At 39.2% G+C, this 19,129-nt stretch overlaps 1 pseudogene; it reads left to right on the plus strand.

The window, feature by feature from the left end:
- The first annotated feature begins 1,111 nt into the window (after positions 1–1,111).
- On the plus strand, positions 1,112–1,752 carry LOC110583777 (annotated as a pseudogene).
- The last annotated feature ends 17,377 nt before the right edge of the window (positions 1,753–19,129 follow it).

Consider the following 19,129-nt stretch of genomic DNA (forward strand, 5'->3'; position numbering starts at 1 on the left):
ATATAGTGTATTATTAGTTTCAGAGGTAGAGTTCAGTGATTCATCAGTTGCATAGAACACCCAGTGCTCATTACATCATATGCCCCCTTAATGTCCATCACCCAGTTACCCCATCCCCCTATCCACCTCTCCTCCAGCAACCCTGAGTTTGTTTCCTATGATTAAGAGTCTCTTATAGTTTGTCTCCCTCTCTGGTTTCGCCTTATTTTATTTTTAAGGATATCTTTTCTTAAAACTGATCAGTAGTCCTTAGCCAGTAAAATAAAGCAAGAAGAAGGCAAAATGCATTAAAAAAAAAAAAGATAGAAGGATAGAAGTAAAATTTTCCCTATTCATAAATTATATGATTGTTGTTGGGGAGGAAAAATAATTTTTCTCTACTCTCTTTTGTTCTTGACTGAGACCCCCTGTATCCAAAGACAGATTCATAGGAGAAAAACAAACAGAAGTTTAATAACATGTGTACCTTCTATATACATGGGAGATACCCCAGAAAACGGAGTAATTCCCCCAAATGGCTTAAGCTAACAGCTTAAATACCATCTTCAGCTAACTACAAAAGGAAGATGTTGGGGGGCTGAGAAGAGGGGAGGCCTGCTAATTGGGGGATTACCAGGAAAAACACAGTAACAAGTAAGGGTGTGGTTGTTATGCAGATATAAATCCTTCCCTTCTCCACTGATAAGAGTTTCCGGAGAGTTAGTCATCTTTCTATTCCTTGTACAGAGAGGGAGCGACACTCTTACAGATGGAGGTTCTCTAATAAATGGAAATGTTTCTTACAAAAGGACAACTTCTACTCTGTTTTTCAGAGGTTCTTCTGTGTCTGCACCTTCTTCCAAATCATAAACCTAAAATAATTCTTATGCCCAAGGCATATCTGGGGGTGGCAAATTCTGCTCCCCTTCATTGTCTACATAGAAAATACTAAGAAATATTGAAAAAAAGAAAACCCTGTGAGAAAAATAAGTGCATTTAACAAGGCTGCAGAATAAAAAGTCAACATAAGAAAAGTAATTGTATTTCTACATATTAACAACAAACAATTGGAAAATTAAGTTAAAACTAAGGCCAAAAAAAATTTAACAATGTTTGGAGGAGGCACCTGGCCATGGGTGACGTGTTCCAGGGTCCAGGGAGTGAGGGCGGCCAGTCAGCTCCAGAGCCATGAAGCCCTTGGGAGGAGAGGGAGCAATCTTTTTGGAAGCTGCTCCTTGGAGCAGGCCCAACAGGATGGCATCTAGTATTTTTGGACCCACTGAAGAGCCTCAGAACATACTGAAAAGGACCAGTCCTCCAGAGGGGAAAGGAAATAGTATCTTTGACGAATCAATGCCTGTGCAGGCTCAGTGTCTGAACCCACCTGGTGGGACGACTAGTGGTATTTTGGGTTCCCCAGTCTCTGCCACTTCACCTTTGGCACACCCAAACAAACCCAAGGACCACGTATTCTTGTATGAAGGGGAAGACCCCAAATGGGCCCTTAAAGCTACAAGGAGCACCTTGCCCAGAGAAGAGCCGGGTGACAAGGGCGGCCCTGGAGAAGCGGGCTGAGCCCAGCAGCCTGTGCCCATGCCCACGGGTGACAGCTGCGAGCCCAGGTTGGGCCCACGGTCTGCTTCTCACAACAAAGTCCTGAGCCTGTCTGGAGGCACTGCTTCCCCTGTAGCCAGACAAGACACCAGAGAGGTAGGATTTCAAATAGAGTTTCTTTTAGCCCAAAGGAGAGGAGATGGTCTGTTGTGTATCTGAAGCTGCTGCTCAGGCTCCACTGGCATCACCGCTGCCAAGAGACACGTCCTGGTGGGAATAAAATGTGACTTCCTGTGTGTGTACTCCTTTATAACTGCAGATGTGACAGGACTCTATGAGGGGCTCGAGGGCAGGTGGTACAAGGCCACGGTGCGACCTGGTGACTCAGAGTTGCCTACGGCCTCATTGCACCAGCGCTCTGCTGGCTGACCTGGGGTCCAGGAATCACTAAGTAACAGAGTTTACAGCCTTGGCAAGAAAATAAAAAACAACCTTGTCTGTTGCTGTTAGATAGAGGAGCAAAGCTGTAAGCCAAACACTAATGGCGGGGAGTGAGCGTCTCTGGCCGGTCCCTGGGATGCTCACACCACACCGTTCACTGTGGCATGGTTTCTGACCCTGGGACTGCAAGCGGCTGACCCCCAGCAGCTCCTCTCCAGTCAGTCCCATGTGTGTTGCTCTGTACTCTTCTTGAGACACTTCGGTTGCTTGTCCTCAACAACTGTTTTTTTTTTTTTTTGAAGATTTTATGTATTTATTTGACAGACAGCATGAGAGAGAGAGCACGCATGAGAGCGGAGAGGGGCAGAGGGAGAAGCAGACTCCCCGCCGAGCAGGGAGCCCAATGTGGGATTCCATCCCAGGACACCAGGATCATGACCTGAGCCAAAGGCAGATGCTTAACCAGCTGAGCCACCCAGGCGGCCTATCCTCAACAGCTGTTAACAAAAACCAAAAAGTTGTTTTCAGTCTCAGCTTTACGGAAAGATTTTGTGCCCTCATGCTCTGAGGTACTCTATTTCTGGCATCTAAAAGCTTGGCCAGATCTTACTAGCATTCTCTGTCTTTCTTTTCCAGGTTAATTTTGCTGTGAATGATTCCCTTCTTTTCTCATCAGGCTACAGTCTAAGCCTTTGCCCATCACCAATGATGTGGACAGCTCCTTTCACAAGTCACAGTTCTTTCTGTTTAGAAGGCCCCCTGACTTCTAAACTCTGTCCACATTCATCCAGATAAAAGGGGTTATTTAAATCCTTTATCTATCTTACTTTATTCCTATTGATGGTGGGAAGAAGAGATGCTCCAGAACCTTGGGTTCTTGGGTTTGAATCTTTAATAATTAAAGAGCTCTTCTAAAATACCAGCTTTACATAAGTGACTGTTGACTCTGATCTGTTTCTGACACCTTTCTAGGATAAAGTCATTTGATCCGATACAGCCAAGAGGAAGAAAAGTTTACTTAGCACTCTTTATAAAACTTTGCAGAGCCTCTGGACCATATTCAGTTTCCAGAAGAGACCTGGAGACCTTGGGCCAGAAGATTGAGTAGTTTGATAAGGAAGTCTCAAGTGGCCAATTGCATGATTCTTGCCAGGAAAGATAGTGGGCTGGCCAGAGTCATTTTGCTTTAACCCCTCAGGCAAAGAGTTTCTCCCATTTGGCCCCTAAAGGGCTACAGTCTCAGTTCTTATACTTTAGTCATGTCGGACCAACAGTTAACAGAGGACAGGGTTTGGGTGGGGGTGGCTATTGGTATGAGTGCCTATAAAGCTAATGCCAGGTGCTAAAAATACCTGCATTGTTGTTACAATTTTGAAAAGCAACATTATTTAGTCACAGTCACAGAGGCCTAGACACTTAAGTGCCTGCAGGAGTGAGCTATCTACTGAGCTCCACCTCTTACACCTGGAGCATTGAAGAGATCTGCGCATGGTTTTGCTAAACAAAAACCTATTTCTCCCCTTTCAACTGCCCTGTTCACTCATAAGGAGTCAAGAAACTCATTCCTTGCTACTCTCTCAAGTACTTCCTATCTCCACCCTTCAAATGGCCATTTATAAGAAAGTTTTTTCTTATAAATCCAGAGCATCTTTTCCCCCATTAAAAAATGTCGTAAGTGGTGGTTAGGGTTTAACCCCAAACACACTAACTTGATTAATAGCGCAGTGTTCTAATGGTTGAAATGAACTGCCATTTATAACCATGTTTTGTTTTGCTTTTTAATATGCAAGAAAATGATTTGTGAATTTCACATTGGATTGCCAGGAACCCTGACCTGTAGTGCTGGCCCCTGTGGATTCCCCCCTGCCCTCAATGTCCACCCAGTGAGAGGAAGAGCTCTCTAGTTCTGTCCACTGGCAGGGAGCTTGGGTGGAGATGGAGGAGGCAGATGTGGGAATGGAGGTGAACATGAGCTGTAGCAAGAGCCTCTGCACAGCAAGACAGTTGCCCTGCCTCACTTTTCTTCCCATCTTTCCCTCCCTGGGGCCATAGAAATGGGTTTAGAGTGACTGGTAGTATGGTCACTGGGAGAAGTAGGAAAGGAGTTTCTGCTGTTCCTGTGAGCCCAATGGGGGTCACCATTTATATTTGGAAAATGCTCTATATATTAGGGACTTCCTGTATTTGGAAGATTCATTAACTCTTAGCATCTTTTTCTCAACCTCTAAGCTGCATTGAAAAATTATTAGTCTGTATTTTTATTAAGCCTTAAAACTTTTAAAAAGTTTTTTTAAGTTAAAATAGTTGGTGCCAACTATTTTCTAGAGCTGTATCAAAAACAAGAAGGCTGTACTCACATCACAATATAGTTTTGATAGAGACATTTTGTTGTTTTTACAAAGCAGGAGTGGGTATAACTATTGAATGAAACTTAGCAATTATGTAAAAAAAAGAATTTAACAATGTTTAACATTAAAAGAATATCTAAATAAATAGAATGATAAACCATTTTCAAAAACTGAAAGACTCAAACTGTTAAAATGTTCATTTTCCCCAGATTAATCAATTTATTCAATGAAATCTCAAATTTTTAGTAGTCTTTTTTGTTGATGAACTGATTCTAAAGTTTATTTGAAGAAGCAAAGGACTTAAAATAGTCAAAATCTTGAAGAAGAAGAACAAATTGGAGGATGTACATTGCCTGAATTCAAGACTTATAATATAGTTACAGCAATCATGATAACATTGTATTGCTATAACGATAAACTTACAGATCAATGGAACAGAATAGAGATTCCATAAATAGATCACACATGTATGATCAAATAATTTTTGGAAAGGTGTCAATTCAATTCAATGAAGGAAAAAAGTCTTTTCAACAAATGTGCTAAAGCAAATGGGCACCCCTATTGAAATTAATGAGCCTCAACCCAGTGTCTCATTATATGCAAAATTTCATTTGACATGAACCAGACCTAAATGTAAAAGCTAAAACTCTAAACTTTCTAGAAGAAAACAGAAGGGGAAAACTTCATGACCCTAAATTAGGCAAAGATTTATTAGATAAGATAACATAAAAAGGAGATAACAATCTTCACCTACATTAATATCTTCCTATCTTCAAGTGACATTATCAAGACAATGAAAAGGCCATCCATTGACTGGGAGAAAATATCTGTCATACCTGTATCTGACAAAAAAAGCTTGTATCCAACTTATATAAAGAATCACTATAACTCAATAATAAAAAGTCAACCAAGAGGGCGGGGCAAGATGGCGGAGGAGTAGGAGACCTGGATTTCGTCTCCTCTCAGGAATTCAGCTGGATAGGGATCAAACCATTCTGAACACCTACAAACCCAACAGGAGATCGAAGAAAAGAAGAGCAATAACTCTCTCATCAGAAAAGCGACCACTTTCTGGAAGGTAGGACGTGCGGAGAAGTGAATCCGAGGCGATATTTGGGAGGATAGACGGCGGGGGAGGGGCCTCCGTCGGCCGCTTCTGGCAAGTGATAGAAACACGGAGCACAAAATCGGAACTTTTAAAAGTCTGCTCCGCCAAGGGATGTCACTCTGGTGGCTAAGCGGGGGGTGGAACCCTCTGGGACAGTGTGGTCTCAGGGCCCTTGGGGTCACAGAAAGACCGGAGGTGCCTGAGTGTGGCAGAGCTCCCAGGTAACGGAGCAGGGAAGCCGGCTGCAGAGGCGGAGCCCAGGCGCGGGCTCTCAGCTCGGGGTTGCCATAAACCGTGATCCGCGGCACAGTCGGGCCACTGCTCCTCCAGCAGGGACCCAACAAGCGGCAGATCCGGGGAGACTCACCTTCCTCTCCAGGAGGGGCCACGCGGGAGTGCACCGCAGGGATCTGCTGGGTTTGGAGACTCCACCCGGGGTCGGGTGCCAGAGATAGAAATGCGCGGCCACAGGCCGGGTGAGCACGGAGTGCAGCCGGAGACCGGGGAGCCGGGAGTGACTTACGGCTTTTCTCTGGGGGCTCACTGAGAAGCGGGGCCCCGAGTTCTCGGATCCTCCGCGGCGGAGATTGGGAGGCTGCCATTTTCACTCTCTGCCTCCAAAGCTGTACGGAAAGCTCGCAGGGAACAAAAGCCCCGGAGAGCAAACCCGAGCAGATTACTTAGCTGGGAGGGGCCAAGGGCGGGGCAATTGCGCCTCTGGCAAAGACATTTGGAAACCACGGCAACAGGCCCCTCCCCAGAAGATCAGCGAGAACAGCCAGCCAAGACCACGTTTACCGATCAATGAGAACGGCAGAACTCCAGCGCTAGGGGAATACTGCACATAGAATTCATGGCTTTTTTACCATGATTCTTTAGTCTATCAAAGTTAATTTTTTTTTAACTGTCTTTTTTTCTTTTTGAATTTTTCTTTTTGAATTTTTCTTTTTCCCTTTTTCAACCAACATCTTATCAATCCCTTTTTTTAAAAAAAATTTTTGGGCGCCTGGGTGGCTCAGTTGGTTAAGCGACTGCCTTCGGCTCAGGTCATGATCCTGGAGTCCCTGGATAGAGTCCCGCATCGGGCTCCCTGCTCGGCAAGGAGTCTGCTTCTCCCTCTGACCCTCCTCCCTCTCATGCTCTCTGTATCTCATTCTCTCTGTCTCAAATGAATAAATAAAATCTTTAAAAAAAAAATTTTTATTTTTCATTTTTAGAGTCATATTCTATCCCTTCATAGTAGTTACCCGTATTTTTGGCTTATATATATAAGTTGTTCTCTCTTTAAAATTTTGAGATAGTTTCTTCTAACAGATTAAAATATACCCTAAATCTCTAGTATATGGTGTTTTCTATTCCCCTGCCTGATCACATCCTCTCCCTTTTTTTTTCTTTTTTCTTTTTTTAAATCCTCTTCTTTCTTTTTTCAAACAACTTCTTATCAATTCCTTTTATAAAATTTTTTATAATTTCCATCTTTACAGTCATATTCCATTCCTTCATCATATCAACCCTTATTTTTGTACATATATAAGTTTTTCTTTCTTTAAAATTTTGGGAGGCACTTTCTTCTAAAAGACCAAAATACACCCCAAATCTAGTGTGTGGCACTGATCTATATACCAGCCTGATCATATTTGATCACATTCTGTTTTTTTGTTGTTGTTGTTGTTTTGTTTTGTTTGTTTTTGTTTTTATCTTTTTCTTTTTTTTTCTTTCTCTTTTTTCTCTCTTTCCCTTTCTTTTCCCACTGCTTCAGGTTTTTTCTGATTTGTTTAGAGTATATTTTCTGGGGACGTTTTTACTCTGTTAGCAGTTTGTTCTCTCATTAATCTATTCTCCTCTGCACAAAATGACAAGACGGAAAAAATCACCTCAACAAAAAGAACAAGAGGTAGTACCGACTGCCAGGGACCTACTCAATACGGACATTAGTACGATGTCAGATCTAGAGTTCAGAATCATCACTTTAAAGATACTAGCTGGGCTTGAAAAAAATATGGAAGTTATTAGAGAAACCCTTTCTGGAGAAGTAAAAGAACTAAAATCCAACCAAGTAGAAATCAAAAAGGCTATTAATGAGGTGCAATCAAAAATGGGGGCGCTAACTGCTAGAATAAATGAGGCAGAAGAGAGAATCAGTAATATAGAAGATGAAATGATGGAAAATAAAGAAGCTGAGAAAAAGAGAGATAAACAACTACTGGATCACGAGGGCAGAATTCGAGAGATAAGCGATACCATAAGATGAAACAACATTAGAATAATTGGGATCCCAGAAGAAGAAGAAAGAGAGAGAGGGGCAGAAGGTATAACGGAGCAAATTATAGCAGAGAACTTCCCTAATTTGGGGAAGGAAACAGGCATGAAAATCCAGGAAGCACAGAGAACCCCTCTCAAAATCAATAAAAATAGGTCAACACCCCGACATCTAATAGTAAAACTTACGAGTCTCATAGACAAAGAGAAAATCCTGAAAGCAGCTCGGGAGAAGAGAGATGTAACCTACAAGGGTAGAAACATTAGACTGGCAACAGACCTATCCACAGAGACTGGCAGGCCAGAAAGGACTGGCAGGATATATTCAGAGTACTAAATGAGAAAAATATGCAGCCAAGAATACTCTATCCAGCTAGGCTGTCATTGAAAATTGAAGGAGAGATAAAAAGCTTCCAGGACAAACAAAAACTAAAGGAATTTGCAAACACAAAACCAGCCCTACAGGAAATCTTGAAAGGGGTCCTCTAAGCAAAGAGAGACCCTAAAAGCAACATAGACCAGAAAGGAACACAGACAATATACGGTAACAGTCACCTTACAGGCAATACAATGGCACTAAATTCCTATCTTTCAATAGTTACCCTGAATGTGAATGGGCTAAATGCCCCAATCAAAAGACACAGGCTATCAGACTGGATTAAAAAACAAGACCCATCGATATGCTGTCTGCAAGAGACTCATTTTAGACCCAAAGACACCCCCAGATTGAAAGTGAGGGGGTGGAAAACCATTTACCATGCTAATGGACACCAAAAGAAAGCTGGGGTGGCAATCCTTATATCAGACAAATTCGATTTTAAACCAAAGACTGTAATAAGAGATGAGGAAGGACATTATATCTTACTTAAAGGATCTATCCAACAAGAAGATCTAACAATTGTAAATATCTATGCCCCTAACATGGGAGCAGCCAATTAATAACAAAAGCAAAGAAACACATCGACAACAATACAATAATAGTGGGGGACTTTAACACCCCCCTCACTGAAATGGACAGATCGTCTAAGCAAAAGATCAACAAGGAAATAAAGACTTTAAATGACACACTGGACCAAATGGACTTCACAGAACTATTCAGAACATTCCACCCCAAAGCAACGGACTACACATTCTTCTCTAGTGCCCATGGAACATTCTCCAAAATAGATCACATCCTAGGTCATAAATCAGGTCTCAACCGGTACCAAAAGATTGGGATCATTCCCTGCCTATTTTCAGACCACAATGCTTTGAAACTAGAACTCAATCACAAGAGGAAAGTGGGAAAGAACTCAAATACATGGAGGCTAAAGAGCATCCTACTGAAGAATGAATGGGTCAACCAGGAAATTAAAGAAGAATTAAAAAAATACATGGAAACCAATGAAAATGAAAACACAACTATTCAAAATCTTTGGGATGCAGCAAAGGCAGTCCTAAGAGGAAAGTATATAGCAATACAAGCCTTTCTCAAGAAACAAGAAAGGTCTCAAGTACACAACCTAACCCTCCACCTAAAGGAGCTGGAGAAAGAACAGCAAATAAAGCCTAAACCCAGCAGGAGAAGAGAAATAATAAAGATCAGAGCAGAAATCAATGAAATAGAAACGAAAAGAACAGTAGAACAGATCAACAAAACTAGGAGCTGGTTCTTTGAAAGAATTAACAAGACTGATAAACCCCTGGCCAGACTTATCAAAAAGAGAAGAGAAATGACCCAAATCAACAAAATCATGAATGAAAGAGGAGAGATCACAACCAACACCAAAGAAATACAAACAATTATAAGGACATATTATGAGCAACTCTATGCCAGCAAATTAGATAACCTGGAAGAAATGGATGCATTCCTCGAGATATATCAACTACCAAAACTGAACCAGGAAGAAACAGAACACCTGAATAGACCTATAACCACTAAGGAAATTGAAGCAGTCATCAAAAATCTCCCAAAAAACAAAAGCCCAGGGCCAGATGGCTTCCCAGGGGAATTCTACCAAACATTTCAAGAAGAATTAATACCTATTCTTCTGAAACTGTTCCAAAAAATAGAAATGGAAGGAAAATTTCCAAACTCATTTTATGAGGCCAGCATTACCTTGATCCCAAAACCAGACAAAGACCCCATCAAAAAGGAGAATTACAGACCAATATCCCTGATGAACTTGGATGCAAAAATTCTCACCAAAATACTAGCCAATAGGATCCAACAGTACATTAAAAGGATTATTCACCACGACCAAGTGGGATTTATCCCTGGGCTGCAAGGTTGGTTCAACATCCGCAAATCAATCAATGTGATACAATACATTAACAAAAGAAAGAACAAGAATCATATGATCCTCTCAATAGATGCAGAAAAAGCTTTTGACAAAGTACAGCACCCTTTCTTGATCAAAACTCTTCAGAGTATAGGGATCGAGGGTACATACCTCAATATCATAAAAGCCATCTATGAAAAACCTACAGCGAATATCATTCTCAATGGGGAAAAACTGAGAGCTTTCCCCCTAAGGTCAGGAATGCGGCAGGGATGTCCACTATCACCACTGCTATTCAACATAGTATTGGAAGTCCTAGCCACAGCAATCAGACAACAAAAAGAAATCAAAGGCATCCAAATCGGCAAAGAAGAAGTCAAACTCTCACTCTTTGCAGATGATATGATACTTTATGTGGAAAACCCCAAAGACTCCACCCCAAAACTGCTAGAACTCATACAGGAATTCAGTCAAGTGGCAGGATATAAAATCAATGCACAGAAGTCAGTGGCATTCCTATACACCAACAACAAGACAGAAGAAAGAGAAATTAAGGAGTCGATCCCATTTACAATTGCACCCAAAACCATAGGATACCTAGGAATAAATCTAACCAAAGAGACAAAGGATCTGTACTCAGAAAACTATAAAATACTCATGAAAGAAATTGAGGAAGACACAAAGAAATGGAAAAACGTTCCATGCTCATGGATTGGAAGAACAAATATTGTAAAGATGTCAATGCTACCTAGAGCAATGTACACATTCAATGCAATCCCCATCAAAAAACCATCCACTTTTTTCAAAGAAATGGAACAAATAATCCTAAAATTTGTATGGAACCAGAAAAGACCCCGCATAGCCAGAGGAATGTTGAAAAAGAAAAGCAAAGCCGGTGGCATCACAATTCCGGACTTCCAGCTCTATTACAAAGCTGTCATCATCAAGACAGCCTGGTACTGGCACAAAAACAGACACATAGATCAATGGAACAGAATAGAGAGCCCAGAAATGGACCTTCAACTCTATTGTCAACTCATCTTTGACAAAGCAGGAAAGAATGTCCAATGGAACAAAGACAGTCTCTTCAACAAATGGTGTGGGGAAAATTGGATAGCCACATGCAGAAGAATGAAACTGGACCATTTCCTTACACCACACACAAAAATAGAGTCCAAATGGTTGAAAGACCTCAATGTGAGACAGGAGTCCATCAAAATCCTAAAGGAGAACACAGGCAGCAATCTCTTTGACCTCAGCCGAAGCAACTTCTTCCTAGAAACATCGCCAAAGGCAAGGGAAGCAAGGGCAAAAATGAACTATTGGGACTTCATCAAGATAAAAAGCTTTTGCAAAGCAAAGGAAACAGTCCACAAAACCAAAAGACAACCGAAAGAATGGGAGAAGATATTTGCAAATGACATATCAGATAAAGGGCTAGTATCCAAAATCTATAAAGAAATGATCAAACTCAACCCCCAAAGAACAAAAAATCCAATCAAGAAATGGGCAGAAGACATGAACAGACATTTTTCCAAAGAAGACATCCAAATGGCCAACAGACTCGTGAAAAAGTGCTCAATATCGCTCAGCATCAGGGAAATCCAAATCAAAACCTCAATGAGATACCACCTCACACCAGTCAGAATGGCTAAAATTAACAAGTCAGGAAACGACAGATGTTGGCGGGGATGCGGAGAAAGGGGAACCCTCCTACACTGTTGGTGGGAATGCAAGCTGGTGCAGCCACTCTGGAAAATGGTATGGAGGTTCCTCAAAAAGTTGAAAATAGAGCTACCATATGATCCAGCAATTGCACTACTGGGTATTTACCCCAAAGATAACAAAAGTAGGGATCCGAAGGGGTATGTGCACCCTGATGTTTATAGCAGCAATGTCCACAATAGCCAAACTGTGGAAAGAGCCAAGATGTCCATCAACAGATGAATGGATAAAGAAGATGTGGTATATATATACAATGGAATCTTATGCAGCCATCAAAAGGAATGAGATCTTGCCATTTGCAACGACGTGGATGGAACTGGAGGGTATTATGTTGAGTGAAATAAGTCAAACAGAGAAAGACATGTATCATATGATCTCACTGATATGAGGAATTCTTAATTGCAGGAAACAAACTGAGGGTTGCTGAGTGGGGGGTGGGGTGGGAGGGATGGGGTGACTGGGTGATAGACACTGGGGAGGGTATGTGCTCTGGTAAGCGCTGTGAATTGTGAAAGACTGTTGTATCTCAGATCTGTACCTCTGAAACAAATAATGCAATATATGTTAAGGAAAAAAGAAGAAGAAGAAGAAGGTAGCGGGAGGGAAAGAATGAAGCAGGGGAAATCGGAGGGGTAGACGCACCATGAGAGACGATGGACTCTGAAAAACAAACTGAGGGTTCTAGAGGGGAGGGGGGTGGGAGGATGGGTTAGCCTGGTGATGGGTATTGAGGAGGGCACATTCTGCATGGAGCACTGGGTGTTATGCACAAACAATGAATCATGGAACACTTCATCTAAAACTAATGATGTAATGTATGGGGATTAACATAAGAATAAAAAAAAAAGTCAACCAACCCAATAAAAAATGTGCACTCATGTGGACACATATGCAAGAAAATATCCCCAACAAAAATCTTCATTTCTTTTAACTGTTACCATCATAGCCTGAGCCCCAGGTTTTTTGTCATAATTATTTTTGGTGATAACAACCCAGTGATAATACCCAAGCAGAATCTGCTGAAGTGAAGGCAGAGAATCCCCACATATAAAGATAATAAGGTTTTAATGGCTATTCTATTCTCACACGTACCCAGCCCATTACAGAGCTATCATTTAGCTTTATAGCATCACAATCATATAAAGGTTAACTGCAATGCTTCATGCTCTTTCCCTTATCCTGGAATTTTCCCAGGGCTATCCACTGAAGAGCAGATTGATCTCATCTCAAACCCAACAGAATTGGGATAGGAATTTTACATCGATTTAACCAAATAGACTGGCAAAATGCGATCCCTTTGCTGCATAAACAAAGATGTACCTAGAAATGTTATTGTATTAGTGTATTTGAACACTATATCTAATCAGAGCATAATGATTTAATTACTGTTTTATTACACAGGTAAGTAATGTCTATTAAATCAAGCCTCTTAAATGCCGTTCATGCTTACATGATCCTACAAAAGAAGTTCCTGTTAGTTTTCTTAATAGAGGAAAAGCTATAAATAGGCACATCTCAAATTATGCAAGTATCACCCTGAAATTTATAAACCATATTATTAAAATTGAATCCATTCCATCTCCATTAATGTTTTAAATTTGAACTTTTTTTCTGAATTTGAAAGTAATACATGCTCGGGGCGCCTGGGTGGCTCAGTCGTTAAGCATCTACCTTCAGCTCAGGTCACGATCCCAAGGTCCTGGGATGGAGCCCCGCATTGGGCTCCCTGCTTGGCGGGAAGCCTGCTTCTCCCTCTCCCACTCCCCCTGCTTGTGTTCCCTCTCGCTGTGTCTCTCTCTGTCAAATAAATAAATAAAATCTTTAAAAAAAAAGAAAAAAGAAAGTAATACATACTCATAAGAAAAAATAGAGTATGCAAAAATGTAAAGGAGAAAAGAATTTCACTTAACCAAGTGATCCAGAAAAAATCATTAAAATTTTCAGTGTTACTTTTTACTTTTCATGACTTCTGTTTGTATACCTGAGATCATATAGTGACACATTTTTATGTTGCCTTTTTTATCGACCAATACATGAATTATATATGTTAATTGCCTACTTAGGTTTAAAATAGGGGTAATTTTGTGTACACATTTTGGATAAACAGAAAATTAGGAAGACTGAAACAAAACATAAATTCCCACAGCCAAGAGATGAGTTTTACTGTACATTGTATTTCCATTGAATTCTTTTTCCTTGCCATTATTACTATTTAGCATGTGTATGAAGTTTTAGGTCCTCAACTAATTTAATAAGCATATTGTACACATTTTTATTACACCCCTTACTAGCACTAGACACTGTAATTTCTAAAACCCATCAAATTGTTTAGTGATATATGGTTTTTGTTATATTAATCTCTATTGCTTTGTTTATGGGGTTAGATATATTTTTGAGGTTAGACATGTTTTCATACATTCTTTGGTGTTTTTCCAATGGAGTTTTACCACTTTCTTAATAGTTGGTCACACTTTCTTTGAAATTACGGTATCAACTTTTGTCTGGCATATCAGTTGCAAAGTATTTTCCCACTTTGCCTTCTAATATGCTTAGTTTTTTGCCATACAGATGTTTTAAAATGATCAGGCAATCCAATAGATCTCCAGTTGTGTAATTTCATATATTGCTTTCAAGTTTAGAAAGCCTCTACGTACCCAGCCCTTTGCTGATATTTGCTGACATTCCTTCTTTTAAATAAGTATATTTCCTAGATATATACTTATTTTCAATCAGTATATATACAATATAATAATAAATAATATATAATATATGCAATATATTATATAATATATAAAATATATAATATATATCAATAAGTATATATACACTTATTTTCAGTAAGTGTATTTCCTAGATATGTCCATTATGAAATCCCTACATATTTATATCTATTCACTTTATTTTTTTTTTCTACTTACTAATCCATTACTTTCCCTTTTTTTGCCTTCCTTATGGCTGCCTTTTTTTAAACTTTCCAGCTTCTTAAATAAGATGTTATCTCATTCATTTATCTTTCTTAAATCATAGCCCGTAGGGATGTAAATTTATCTTTGACTATTTTGGACTATCCTAGAAATTTTGATATATTCTATTCTCATTTCAATTATTTTCTAAAGACATTTTAATTGCATTTTTTATTCCCTCTTTAGCTAAATTGCTATTCAATGGAATATTAATTAATTTTTAGTTTTGTGCATATTTGGACAAAAGATGTAAACTAGCCCATCAGTTACCATTTTTTAAAAGTTGAGGGTTTTTCATGGCTTTGGATAGGATTAAATTTTATAAATATTTCTCATACATTTGACAAAATATATATTTTCTATTTGTGAGCATAAATTTATATTGTTCATAAGTGTTTGTGCTTATTTACTTTGTATCTTCATTTGTCACATTACTAAGATAAAATATCTCACTATAATGGTTTTTGATGTCAAATTATTTGTAATATTTTTGTTGCTATATTTTATGTGTATGGAGATTTATTGTTGTTATCCCTTCACAATGGATTTTATCAAGAGAATTACCCACTGTCCCATTCAGTGCTTTTTTTTCTCCTTGAATTCCATTATGATATTATTATTGTGATTTTTGCTTCCATCTTTTTTTTTTTTTTGCATTTACTGTTAAGAGGAGAGTTTAACTCACATATAAATGTCATAATAAATATGTTTAATCTTAGTTCTTTTATTTGATGCCTTCTCTATTTTTTTGGCTTACTAGGTACTTTGTATTTTTGTGGGGTTTTTTTTTTTTTTTTTGGTAGCCTTTGTTTATTTGCTTTTACCCCCTACATTTGCCAAGTAGAAATTTTATTTTTAGAGTTGGTTGGACAACTTGGAGTTGTCCATAGATTTAACAAATATTTAAGTGAACATCTTACTTTTTGAAAGTAATTTCTTAGAAAATGCATTTAAAATAGAGATATTTAAACTGAGGACCCAAATGATACTATATGTGGCTGGAGCAGGGCACAGCATCGTGTATGGCTGATAGATCTCAGTAAACTACTGAAAAATGTAACTATTATGAAAACAGGTCTATGGTTTGTTAATAAAAATATTTGTTATAATTGCAATTATGCTAGAATTCCTAGAAGGAACAAAAAAATGAATCAAAGAGATGATTTTCTTGCCACTATTTTCCCAACAAAATGTTATGACATCCTCTTTAGGATCATGCTGCAAACTACCAGCCATATTTCAACTCGTGCATTTTAAAATATATTTAATAATTTCCTATTATGTTTGAGGGACTCATGAACAAATTAGATATGGTTCCTACCATTATGAAACATATAGCCTCGTTGGGGACGCAGATAATAAACAAGTAAAAAAAGGAACACACACAGACGCACATACACACATAAACACACACACCTCTTGTCTTCTGAAAAATTTTCAGATGTATTTTAATGAGGTGGAAATAAACCTCATATATTAAGTAATATATGTGAATAAGCCCATATATTAACATGGAAGTTCTAACTTAAATTTTGTCTTCAGTGATGCTTTATTTCCACTGCTTGCCTTCCAGCTAGTTATAATCCTTAATATATTCACTTGGAATTTCCTCTGTCAGAATTTCTGCTAACACTTAATACATTGTCTTTCACAGAGCATATGCAACTTAGAGATATTTTAGGCCTGGGACAGTAAATACAGGCACTAATGTCACACTCCCACCTCCCAAGCCCATGGCAGACACTGGCCACCAATACTGATGCCAATTTATTTTAAAGCTAAATATAGCCCAGGAATCACTTTTACCATAGCATTCTAGTTTGTACTAACCACCTAAAGTTTTTGAACATGAGATGAGACCTATTAGAAAAAGTTTTGTTTTGGAGTGAGCAAACTTATTGCTAACTAAAACTTAAAAATATAAAATAATTAGTAGGTCTGTATTTGTAAGAATCTTCTTGAGTAACAATTTTGTGGGTCAGAATTTTCAAACAGGGATTAATTTGAAAGTGAGGCAAATCAAAATATATTCTACCATACTAGTTATTCTTAGTCCTATGCCTCTTCCAGCTCAATTTTTTTAGGGCTGTTATTTGGAGATCCTGAACTAGAACTGTGGCATTACAACATCTGTACCCTAACTATATTATCTCAGAACAACACTCTCCTTCTTTTGGTACAGATCCTTTCTTCAATTTATTTTTTTCATACAACTCACCCTTCATTTCTCATGTCATTAAGCATTACACTCTGTTATAACCACAAGGCAATGAGAAGGCTGAACATCACTGTAGTCACAAAAGGCTTATTTAAGAATAGACATTGCACAATTGACGGTCTTATTATTTATTCAACAAGTATTTGTTGAGCATCTTCTATGTGTTGGGCAATGTGCTAGGCTCTTGAGATAAGTCACTCAAAAGCTTTCAGGCCACTGTAGGGCTTTCTAGGCGGGCAAGGCAGTGATGGAGCCAACCAATAAAGTGGACAGTAAACTATGCTATTAGAAGGTGATTTGGGTCTAAAAAAGAGCAGAGCAGATAAAGGAGATTGGGAAATACTGAGATTGGTGGTGGGGTGCATTTCTATATAGGGCCTTATGGAGAAGATGAAATTTGAGCGAAGATTTTAAAGAGGTAAAAGAGTTAGCCATGCATACAGCTGAAGGAAAGATGTTCCAGGCACAGGAAACGGCGGGTCTGGTGTTTGTGAAGAACAACAAGGATGCCAATGTGGCTAGAGTAGGGCAAACATGAAGGAGAGTAGGAGATGGCAGGGGAGGGGAAGGGCAGACAACTTAGGGCATGTCACTTTGCACAGACAATCAAAGTGGTACACAAAAAACAAAGATAGATATTAAATATGTTAATGTAATTAGCTCACTTAATTAAGTGTAGTTAGTAGGTTTTACACCAAAGGACAATAGGAACCTGATTCCCTACAGGAATCCCCTCTCACTTTTCAGCCCTTTAAAAATTTTCCCCGTCACTCCTTTAATTAAACAAGACCCGCAGAGTCCTATTATTTGAATGTTCTATTTCCCTAGTCTTTGCAAACTGCCTTAACCTTACCCACCTGTTTTCTAAATGCAACCTACATAACAAATTTTCCCATTCAGAACTTGTGTTTTCCTACATTGAACATAATTACCTGTGAAGCGTTGTGTGATATTTCTCCAAAATAAATTATCTTGCAGGGCATTTTGGGCTCCAAGTATGACCTAAAACAATTGGTTTGACTTCATTGCATCCTTGGCATGTGAACTGAAGTGGACATCATTAAAAATGCTAATGGTGCCCCATGTGTTCCCTTTAGACTTCTCTGGTGCTGTTGACACATGATTTCATGCAAACTCAACCAGCAACCTAAAGTGTCTCTGTATATGTCCTGCATTTGTTGCAAGAGTGAGTCTCAAGTCTGAGGGAGGCAGAGTGATGCCTGGAAATTCAACTGACATGAGGAAGACACGGGCCTCCTCCCTTGCCCTCCAGCGCTCCAGAAATAGCCATGCTCCAGCCTTGCTCGAGAGGCCACGGCATTGAGTCACACCATGCACAGCTAATGTGTGACCCAGCAACTCTCAGCCAGCACTGTGGAGGATACACTAAGATAAGGCGGCTCTCACATTTTTAGCATTTGTACAATGTTTTATAAATTTCAAAACACACTCATGATTTTACCCTGCAAAGCTGCATAATATGTTGCCTTTAGTTTTTCTAATTGGAAATAACTGGAGAGCCAAAACTTACATATGTAAAATAGACAATAATCAAGTTCTAAACTCTGCAGCCCCAGCCATAATTGCATTCTCATGATGTGGAATCAGCATAACTAGTTTTAAATCCTGACTCTGCCACTGACTACATCCATGACTCTGGATAAATTACTAAAACTCAGTTTCGTCATCTGCAGTTTTGGGCCAGTTGGAAATTAGCAAGCATTATGGAAGGAGAGACTTAATAAATACCTACACATTAGGGCTTTTCCTCTCAGAGTCCCCCTTTTTGGATGCTTAAAGATGCTTAGGCTAGACAACAAAGTAACGAAAGGCGAGATGGAGGGAAGCCCTAGAGGTAAGAGGCCATGGTGAACGTTCTAGCCACAACAGATCTTCCAGCTGAATGTACCCACCTGAGGGACCTCAGCCATACTGTGTGGAACAGAAGAACCATCTGAGTGACCCCAATAAACCCACACAATTGTGAGAAATAATGAAACATTGTTATTTTCAGCTACTAAGTTTTGGAGTGATTTGTTAGCAATAATAGACACCTGAAAGACTCAACATATTCTTCTTTTGATTTAATATTTAAACCACTTAGAAATTACCATTGCAATATATTTTTATTTATTATATTTGTTTAGACAATAGCAAGTCAAGGAGAGAAGAAAAGTTCTATCACTGGACCTGGAAATGGATATAGGAATTAGGTATTATAAGGTGATAAAAAGTTATTAATATCTGGCAGTAGAATTTTGCGCTCAGAAATG

Source organism: Neomonachus schauinslandi, chromosome 9 (genome assembly GCF_002201575.2).
Source record: "Neomonachus schauinslandi chromosome 9, ASM220157v2, whole genome shotgun sequence".
NCBI classification, from domain to species: domain Eukaryota; kingdom Metazoa; phylum Chordata; class Mammalia; order Carnivora; family Phocidae; genus Neomonachus; species Neomonachus schauinslandi.